Source organism: Copadichromis virginalis, linkage group LG11, assembly GCF_057382275.1.
Source record: "Copadichromis virginalis isolate Kocher_CV1m ecotype Utaka linkage group LG11, C_Virginalis_male_GT1.1, whole genome shotgun sequence".
Taxonomy (NCBI): domain Eukaryota; kingdom Metazoa; phylum Chordata; class Actinopteri; order Cichliformes; family Cichlidae; genus Copadichromis; species Copadichromis virginalis.
In genome coordinates this window covers 29,112,466-29,122,980 of record NC_140628.1, presented here as the reverse complement: position 1 = coordinate 29,122,980, position 10,515 = coordinate 29,112,466, and the positions used below count along the sequence as shown (strand labels likewise).

Here is a 10,515-nt window from a genome sequence, read left to right as displayed (position 1 = left end):
TTGGAAACTCCAGACCAATAGTGCAGCATGCCATCACTGAAATGCCAAGGCTATTTGAAAAAAAAATTAGCATAGCCTCTACTAGTACTTGCAAACAACAGATTGTAAACAGATTATGGGATTTGTCAAAGGCTGACCCTCCATTAAGCAGCACCTGTGTACAACAATGTGAGCCAAAGGCTCTCTACCCATTGGAACCAACAGATGGCACTGTGGTAGCATCCAGGCCCCAGTGAGTCATTTATAATGCGGTGGGAGAGTGTTTTAAAAAAACAAAAAACAAAAAAACAACAACAAAAAACCCCCAGAGAACCATAACCATTTTACAAATTTTATATTCAGTAGAGGGTGTGTAATATCACTCATTTTGGAGTTACACGTGAAGAAAAAAACAAAAAAAACCCCAAAACAAAACAAACAAAAAAAAAACCACACACAATATAGGCGCTTGTACACAGATAAGTGTAGGAGGGACATCCCTTCCCTTTGTCTCCAGTGAAAGATTGTAGACTCACTTCTCACCCCCACCCTGCACAAAAAGCCTCCCTGTTAACTTCAAAAAAAGAAAAAAAAAGGTCAAAGGAACACCATCTGACAAGACAGCAGAGCTATATGCCAGGGCCTTTAATGTCAGACCCTTTCATTTGAATAAGTCTAACGGGATCTGATTTCATGTCTCTCAGACCACCAAGGGGGTTGGGGTACCTTGAACAAACTGTTTAGCATTGAGGCCAGGAAATCTGTATCTCCAACTACCAAACATAGGAGGACCCCAACTAGTCTTTGCTGCTCCATGGACTTTCTTAAAGTGATTTGAACCAAGGACAGGCCCTTTTCTTCTGAGGCCATGTACAGTTCGAGCTCTCTGGTAAGCACCATGACCCCAGTTTTGGGGCAGGGGGAGTGCATGGTGAAAAATGCCCTGTCTATTTGGGACGGACTCATCAACAACAAGGTCATGTTCACCATAGACAACCAAGTGACCTTGAGGATCCCTATTCACAAGGTCAAACTGGCTAGGGGCATCAGCTCGTGTTGGTAGTGCAACACGCATGACCCCTTTAAAACTGGAACCGCGGTTACTGACCGACTGTCCTCTGGGAAAGCCGTGCTCTGGCTTTGTTGTGTATTCATTTTGAACTGGTCCGTAAGTGCCGTGGGTCATTAGAAATCTGTCAGATGTTCCTAGGTTAGCTTGTCTATGCCTCACGTTATGAAAAGTTGGCCAATTTTGTTGAGGGGTGGCCATGTTTGGTACAGTCTCAAACCATTCATGATTGTAGGGGTGAGGGGGGATTCCATGGTAAGCTGGTCCAGAGAGTTCAGGCGCTCCATGTACGCCAGGATAATCCAAACCCAAAGCAGCTGCACGGGCTACAGCACAGACAAACAAAGACAAAACAAACCTGTTTGCTGGTTCATTGTTGTGAAGTGTCAAATATACCCACTAATTGGTAATTATATATATTTTTTAAAGTAGCAGCATCCATTGAAGTGCACTACATACCTCTTGCTGTTTTAGCACAATATGCACCACCAGCTGACACAGAGTGGAGCACAACAGTGCTAGAAAAATAACAAAACAAAAAAAAAAAACGCACAGACACACACACAAAAAAAAAAAAAAAAAAAAAAAAAAAAATCAGTAAGCCAAATAGCACAGCACTGAGAAGCTGTAATTGTTTTTTAACCACAGAAAACCTTAAGCTTTAAATACCTGAGAAAACCCACGAGAAGAAAACTCATTCCTGCAGTTATTTCAGCATAAACTTCATGACAGCACAATTACTGGAACACTTGCCACTTGACTTCTTTTGTAGCCACTCGGACTGCCTAAAGCCTCACCCTGGCTTGATTTGCTAATTACAGACAGCTGGTTGTCATAGAGACCAAAACTCAGCCACTGAATCTAGTCAGCCACTGGCAAATTGCTTCATTATAGAAAATTAGTTAAAATGCTTGCTTGCAGCAGAACTCTACAAAACAAGACATTTGGATTTTTTTACATTTAAGGAAAGAGAAACACACATTTAAAAAAGGAGTGCGGGTCAAACTGACGCCACAGCTGGTACAATTCTATTCACACACACAGCAGAAGAAGTTTGGATTGAAATAAAATTCGTTGTTGTGTAAGTTTGACTGTTTTTGCAAGCCCAATATGCTAATTATAGCATAACCTCGGAACTTAATATTATCTGAACAGTAGCTAATTAAAACTTCTAATTCACTGGACCTAAAAGAATGATAATTAAATACAATGTCTGCAAGATCACTGTACCACCACTGATTAAGAATGATCTCATTAAACTTGACCTCGTTCATTAAAAGGTTCAGAAAACATCGACGGCACAAAGATGTTTACATACAACAGTAACAGTTCTTAATCTATTAATCGTGCTTTAAAATAAGCACAATTAACAGTTTTATTTTAGAGAAGAAAGAGCAGAGGGTGGATTCTCGCTGCTTGATATTTCTGAGGTGGCAATGAAGCAGCTGAGAGCGGTGGAAGCATTTAATAATTCACCCAAATTATTTCTGTCAGGACTGACAAGCTAAACAGGGCCTTGATTTAATTCTGTAATTGCACGTTCACCTTTACCCTGAACCCATACTTTGGTAATTAATAGGACCGAGCTTTATTTGAAGTGTGGCATGGCAAGTAATGGAATTCAAATTGCAGGTGATGTGAAACCAAAGATGTGAATGCCCGCTTGGCCAAGGAGCTCGTGTTATTTCCTCCACCACGGTGTCACCCGGAGGAGAACAGTGCCAAAAAGTGGCACAAACCTTCAATCAACCTCCAGACCTAATCCTCTGCTCCTGCATTTGGAACGCCATCTGTCTAGTGTTAAGTATGGGCTAGAGTGGTCTTGAACTTTGCTGTCTGACTTTTGGATTTCTGTAGCGCTCACAGACCACATACACACTGTGGTGTTAGTGTCTTACCCATCAGCAAAGTGACTGCATTGGCATTGTGTTGGCTGACATTTTTGGGGACTTTAAATACTTATATGTAGAGAAAAAGGTTGGCTTGCCTGACTCACACCCTCCGCAGGCAGGTGACAGTATTCAAGGCTAGCAAAAGAAGTTCAGTGCTCTACCTCTCAGCCTTAGGGTGATGGTGAGCCCTCTTGCTCGGCTCCCATTGCCTCCATTGGGCCTAATTTGTAAGAATGTGGAAGTCTGCAGTGCACCTCAATAACACAATGCGTCAGTAATGGTAGTGTCAACCAAATGTGGCAATTAGACTCATGATGAAGCCACTCACTTTATTTATTTATTTTTTCATTTATATTTTGGGGGGGGTAATTTTCTAAACTCATGTAAATATGTATCAGAATCAATTAGGCCTAATAATATACAGTCCTTAGAGGATTCACATCAAAGCACATAAGCACACAATCCAATTAAGAGTGTTTACTGTTTAGATTGAAATGCTCACTGTTCCGCTCTTGAACCCAATCCGCATATCAGCAAACAGTATTTGCCAGGGTGTATATTCCAGTGGTCGTAAGTAGGCGTATACGTGTGTGTGTGTGTGTTGGCATGTTCGCATGTACGAGTTGAGAGAGAGATAAATAGTGAGGATATATGCAGCCATGTAATCTTTAATATGGTTTTGAGTATTTGTTTGTTTATATCTCAAAGAATTCAACCTCGAATCTGAAGTTGGAGACCACATGAGAACCGGTAGTCGGGAATTACATTTCATTATAATGTGTTAGCGTTACACTGAAAATTCTTGCAGATAAAAACAGCTGAAGGCAGTGTACATGCATTAATATCAAAGTATTTTTTGTTATTTCTAACAAAAAAGGTATAAATCCCTTTTAAATGGACATTTACATATGTATATTGCAGGTGGGTAGCGAGCGGAGTAAGGAAGAAGCGGCATGCTATTTAAGCTTGAGGGTGTAAGATGGCATGCAAAAACACAGATGTACACATATTGTCTGAGAGAAATTATATAAGTTTGAATGTCAAAGGCTCGAGGTGAGAACTGCAGCCTAAAATAGTGTGATCGAGGCAGCTACTTCTTTTGTTACAGAAACTTCATGTTCCAGATGGATGCACTCGATCAACCTTTATGTAAATTTACATGAGCCTTTGTTAGAAACGTAAACTGGTATTTATTAACATAGTAACTGTTTTAATGAATTCCTGGCTTCTCCTCCTTCTCGTACTCTTTTCTTACTGCCTCCTCATTCGTTTTCTCACTACTGTGGACAACTGTCGATACTGAACTCTTTGAGCTCTAGGGTTCAGGCTGCCTCTGAAACACGAATAGCAATCAGCAGAGGGAGCGAGGGAAAGAAGAGGAGGGACACACACACGCATGCACACACAGAGACCGACAGTTTCCTCAAAAAAGTAATGGTCAAAATATACACTGCTGAGAGAGGCAACCACAGAAATGGCAGAGTATACAAGAGGAAAAAAGCCATTAGTTTCTACGTTACTAAATTAGCAAGCCCTCCAATCCATCTCCTGTTCATACAACATTCATTATAGAGACTTGCCTTCACCACGCATGCTGAGCCTGCGATTTGATTAATTTTGGCTTTTTCGGGGCCTGGCTTTTTTCATCTTTTAACTAACTGAACATCGACTGTTGCATGCAATCTGTGCCTCTCTTCAGGCTTTCTAAAATGAGAAAAATGCAACGAGAAGATGCTGTAAGGCCTAAAGTAAAAATACTAATGACACCACTACCATGGCGCCTTTAAATTATACACCAATTACAAAAATGGGAGCACTCAGCAAATATTGCTTGTGATTTTCCAAACAAACTTGCGGCTGATTTCAGCATGCATATGGTGGTCTGTATTGGGGATAGTCACCTGTCAGTCTTTATTTCACTGCTGTGGAATCTACTTTGCATAGTCTTGTCCTAAACTATCCCACTATGATGGCCGCAGAGTCAGGCAATAATTAGTTACAGTATTCCTGGTTCTAAACAGGCCAACCAACGCTTGGTTTTCAGGTTAAAGAGAGTAAAACAGTAAGGATGGATCCACGGTTCTCACTCTCCAAACAAGCTAAACACATCCAAGATGCAACATCAACATTCTACTGTTCATGAACAGGACACGAACATAATTAATAACTCATTATTCGTGATGACTGCAATGCAGAAATACTTTTAATTCAGAGAAATTGCTGAGATTTTACATTAAATAATTAATGCTTCTGTTGCACAAAATCATATATGAATGCTTAATGATCAATGCAGTCTTGCAATACCATGCGTTCCCGGTTTATAGTACATTTATTGGACCTTTAACTAAGCTCACTTGGTATGCTAGTTTACACATATAAATATACATGTCTCGAGCCCTGAATAACTAACGAAGCCTATAAACTGTAGGGGAATCCAGGTCTATATAATGAAATTATTAAAACTGTTCTGTTTTCTTATTCTCGCTGTAACCACCATAAGCCATTTTGTCCATGTGTTTGTGGGAGATGACAGATGGTGACAAGTATTTCTCTTGCTGAAAAATACCCACCAGTGATGAAGCACATACAAATGTACATAGAGTTGGTCATAATGCTGTCACTGAATGCATCGGCAGCCAACTGAGGGTGCCAGAGATATACACTTACTTACTTACTTACTTTCTGTGAAAATCTGGGGTTGAATATGTTGTTTTGTTCTGCAGAAGCAGCTATGAACTCCTGAGAGGCAGCCAGCAGGAAAGAAGTTACTTGACCTGGTTCAGCTTCAAGCACTTCATAATTGTGACAGCATGTGAATCAGCTGAATGACTGCGGGTGTAAAGCCTGCTGTTAGCGCCAGCGCTGCACACTGCACAACTGGATGTGTCCTGCAGTCATAGATATTCTGCTGGTGCGGTTGGTGGTAAAGGCTTTTACAGTGGAGTTGCACTAAGTAGAACTGTGATGGTTGGAGAAGGAGACGGGCAAGGGAAAAATAAGCCCAGAAAGGAAGGGGGACAACTGAAAAAGACAAAGAGCTCTTGGGCTGTGATAGCTGATATACACGATTGCTTCCATGCCATGATCATGTTTATCTCTGAATTATTGAAAACCAGATAACCTGTTTCTATGACAAAGAAAGGCTCCAGAAAGTTTGGGGGCGGGGGGGTTCTGCCTTGATAAAAGTGGAGTAATCATAAGTCAAGGTCATGCCCTCCCTGTACTGTTTCCTTTTTGGCTTGCAGACAAGGAGTGTGCCATTAATGAATGAGTGGATAGTCATCTGGACAGTAATTGGCCTATGCCTCATTATTGAGAGGTGGGCAGCTGCTGTAGAGGACAGCACATTGACTGTATTGATTACACCAAGACATAAACATCACAAATAAATCTTATAACACTCACTTTCTGCTATTCATTCATACCCTCTGTCTTCTTATGATGGCACCTCACCTTCTCTGAAACTGCAGGGAAAAATATTATTAATAACAAGCTTCACTGATTCACTTATTATACAAAATGAAATGTTTTCAGCAGAGCTTCTCTCTGTATGAATCAGGATCTGATTTAACATGTCTTTGGAGGACTTGCCTAACGCTGTTGCCATTGTTGCAAAATATTCAAATTCTCCACTTCCAGTCGCAGTGTCAGTGCCTGTTTTTCACAGAGCTGCTGTGTGGCAGGAAAAGACGCTGCGATGATGGCGGGTGGAGAAGGGTGGAGGGATTGTTCAGTCGTACTCCATATGTTGTGTCATTTGGGGGCTTGCTGGTGTCTGTGTATGCTTGGCAAGTCTTGGCTCCTTTTCTCTGTTCATGGTGTCTGTGCACCCGTCTCTGTCATCACCCACCTGCCCCTCTGCCTCTGGACCTGGCACAGCACAATGTCTCACCTCCTCGACAACATGAGCATAAAATGAAAAGTAAACTCAATTGAACTTGCCCACAAAATTATAAATGCAGTACATCCACAATGCATATCAGCAGGATCACACTCAATTTGATAGTATTTTAGTTACAACACCTCTGTGTCTGTGTACTAGTATTGCACATGAATTTCTAGAGGGCTGTGTTGTCTCACATTGAAATCAGCAAGTTTAGCAAATACAGGGAATGACCATTGCAGCATTTACAGTGTTTGTCATGCCAGCTGTGGTTTTTTTCAAACATTTACAATTTGTGAAACCACTGACTGCATATCAATGAAAATTACAAATGACTTAAAGACAACATGACACGAAATAAAAAAACAAACAAAACATAAATGCGAAACAATTGCAAAAAATTGCAATTGTAAAAAACTTAAGTAGCAAACCAAACTTGTTAATTTATTTATTATAACGTATAAATTCATAAAAAGAACATTTGAAATGCTTGCCATTTGTTCCACAAGAGTTTTATATAAACAAAGACATTTTCTCTATGCTATGAAAGGATTCCATACTCAACTTTTGACCATTTCAAGTGCAACATCTGCACTCACTCTGAATATATACATTCAAAACAGCAAGTGCAAGTATGTAAGTCCATAATTAGATACACTAATTATGCACTTAGGTAACATGATGTTACCCACTGGTTAGCGAGGTCCCATCCCCTTACATCAGGGGTGGGCAACTCCAGGCCTCGAGGGCCGGTGTCCCTGCAGGTTTTAGATGTGTCCTTTTTTTTTTTTTTTTTTTTTTTTTTTTTTTGCCTGTCCCGTTTGGCTCTATTGCCATCAGAATTGTTGTCTAAAGGCAAAGAAAGATGCCCAACGATGTGTCCTTGAACCAACACAGCTGATTTAAATGGCTAAATTACCTCCCTAACATGTCCTGAAGTTCTCCAGAGGCCTGGTAAAGAACTAATCATGTGATTCAGGTGTGTTGACCCAAGGTGAGATCTAAAACCTGCAGGACACCGGCCCTCGAGCCCTGGAATTGCCCACCCCTGCCTTACATGGTAGACCTGCAGTTTTATAAGGAGCACTTCTTAGATTCAAACTGATGCTCCTCCACATAGACTGCTATACTGTTGTGTGTTGTTTATATAATTTTGATTTGTAGTGTTTACTGAGGTCTTTGGTGAAGAGAGCCGATAGACATTTTCAATAGACGTCTACTGACTAGTTTAACTTTTTAGACTTGAAAGCCGTGTCCATCTTTAACATACAGTCTATTACTCTTGTATGTTTATCGAGTTTCTGATGCTTGTTTCTTCTTTAACAACCCCCGCCCCCCTCCCAACCACCAGACACCACCTAAAATTATTTATCAGTTCAGTTATAGTTCAGACATCTTCATTCATTTTTTTTACATATAAAATAGAAATAACATTTTCCTTGTAATGCCTAGAAAGTGTACTATGTGACTAGTCTAATTTTATTGCAGCAGTGTGCTCACCATGCCCTATGGTGCATTAAGCAGATCTGTCTACCATCTGGAAGCCAACCCGCTAAACTTTTCATAGGAAGTTCCGTCCTCCACGCTGTAGGCTCCTGCACAGCAGTCAACAGCCATTTGGTTGTGCTGAATAACACAGATTTTGAGATTTTAATTGGCCAGCATCCTTGTGGTGAAGGGAGACAGTACTGCAAATACAGCGGAAATCGACTCCAAGAACAAGCACAGCTTCATGGGGGCAATGCCTTATCTGCTGTCAGGAAATGTCAGTGCTGCTGTAAGACCTTTACTAAAAGACACTCTAATGGACTCATGTTTTTAAAAACTTAACACAAAAATAGATGAAATCATCATCTGTTTCTTTCTTTCTGCTTCAGACTGACAGGTAAACCAAGACGTTGCAACAATCTTATATGTTGTGCGATTGTATGGACATTATAAATCAATAGTCTGTCAGTGTAGGTTCTCAGTCATCCAGGTCATGATATATAAATGGCTTATACATTTGACTTTTGCTGCCTTTGATTTCCAGCATAGCAGAGTTCAGCTTCACCCCCACCTTGGTATAATGTCTACTGGCATAAGAATGAGGAGCTCCCCTCCAGGCATGGCAGCACGTGCAAGGTCAACCACAATGTGTGTGTAACATGATCTGTTCATGGAGTCTGCCACTGAAGTCAACCAAACAAAGGAATATCTAATTCCCTCATGCTATAGAGATGCAAAGGCCTTATAAATCAAAAATGTTGGATGTTCTGGATTATGTTGAACGACAACAGCCAGTCATATTAAGTTAAATAAGAGGGGCTGGTCAAGTGAATGCACATTTTGATATTGGTCATGCTTATTCTCATATTGTATTTTAGTGAGGCCTTTAATTGACACATTTTTCATTTCAAAGTTGAAGTTACACCTTTGTCTGCCAAGCACATTTCATGCATAGTGTCACAGTTTGACACAAGCCAGATTATTTTGGATTTAATGTTGGTTTTGGATATTTGTCACTTGCTGTGTCCTTAATAATCTTCCATCATGTTGCTTTCCTTTAGATCTTTTAATGGCATTATATCCATCCATCCATCCATCCATTTTCTTCTGTTTATTTAGGGCTGGGTTGCGGGGGCAGCAGCCCAAGCAGAGAAGCCCAGATCTCCCTCTCCTTAGCCACGTCCTCTAGCTTATCTGGGGAACACCAAGGTGTTCCCAGGCTAGCTTAGAGATATAGTTCTCCAGCCTGTCCTGGATCTGACCCGGGGTCTCCTCTGATGAGACATGCCCAGAACACCCAGGAAGCACCTAGGAGGCATCCTTGTCACACCCACCTCAACTGGCTCCCTTTGATGTAGAGGAGTCATGGGTCTACTCTGAGCTCCTCCCGGATGGCCAAAGTCCTCACCCTGTCGCTAAGGGAGAGGAAAGCTGGGAGGGGGGGAGAGGGAACCCATCGGAGAAAGCTCATCATATACTAGTGCATAATTTTATTATAATGCTGTTGCTTATCCTGCTCTAATAATGAGACAAAAGGCCAATCCCCAGTTAGGTGGCAGAACACTGGGAACCTATCAGCAGACAAGATTGCACAGGTGGGACCAGACCAGGTGGGACCAGATAATTAAAGCCTGCACAAGAAAAAAAAACAGGTAAGGAAGCATGAGGTAGACACCAGAGCTGGAGTTATGCTGTTACCCGCCATTGCTGCCTTGCTGCGTTTAAAACCTTCTCATCAAAAACGTGCTAGTTGCTATGTATAACAATAAAAAATTAACTAATCTAAAATGAAAAATGTCTAAAATGAATAAATAAAAATAATAATAAAACAATAAATAATAATACAAACATTACCTTATTTCAAGTTCACCAATCAAACTATTGGCAAAAATACTAAAACATACTGAAATATGATACTCTAAATACTGACTCCTAATGCAAAACAATGGGTATTACAAATAATATGAGGCTGTTGTTGTGGTAAATGACAAATAAGAAAGTCAGAAACTTGCCCAGTTGCCCTGCACTAGCTTGCATTTGTAGAAATAAATGAAAGAAAGAGAAAAAAAGCATCAGACAAAGACAGGAGACTTTGATTGCTAAGTGAACATTGTATGATGCTGTAGAGTGGAGCCTAATCACAGCTGCCACTTTAGCAGCCACTGTATGATAAAAGCATTTCAAATTACCCCCGAATACAAAAA

The 10,515-nt window shown here is 40.7% G+C and overlaps 1 pseudogene across 1 annotated transcript; it reads right to left on the bottom strand.

The window, feature by feature from the left end:
* Positions 1-547: 547 nt before the first annotated feature.
* LOC146698976 (uncharacterized) lies at positions 548-1,818 on the bottom strand (annotated as a pseudogene). Its single transcript, XR_014922738.1, has 3 exons — positions 1,718-1,818; positions 1,508-1,566; positions 548-1,374 (listed from the first exon to the last, which is right to left on the bottom strand). The product of XR_014922738.1 is annotated as an uncharacterized LOC146698976 (transcript).
* Positions 1,819-10,515: the final 8,697 nt, after the last annotated feature.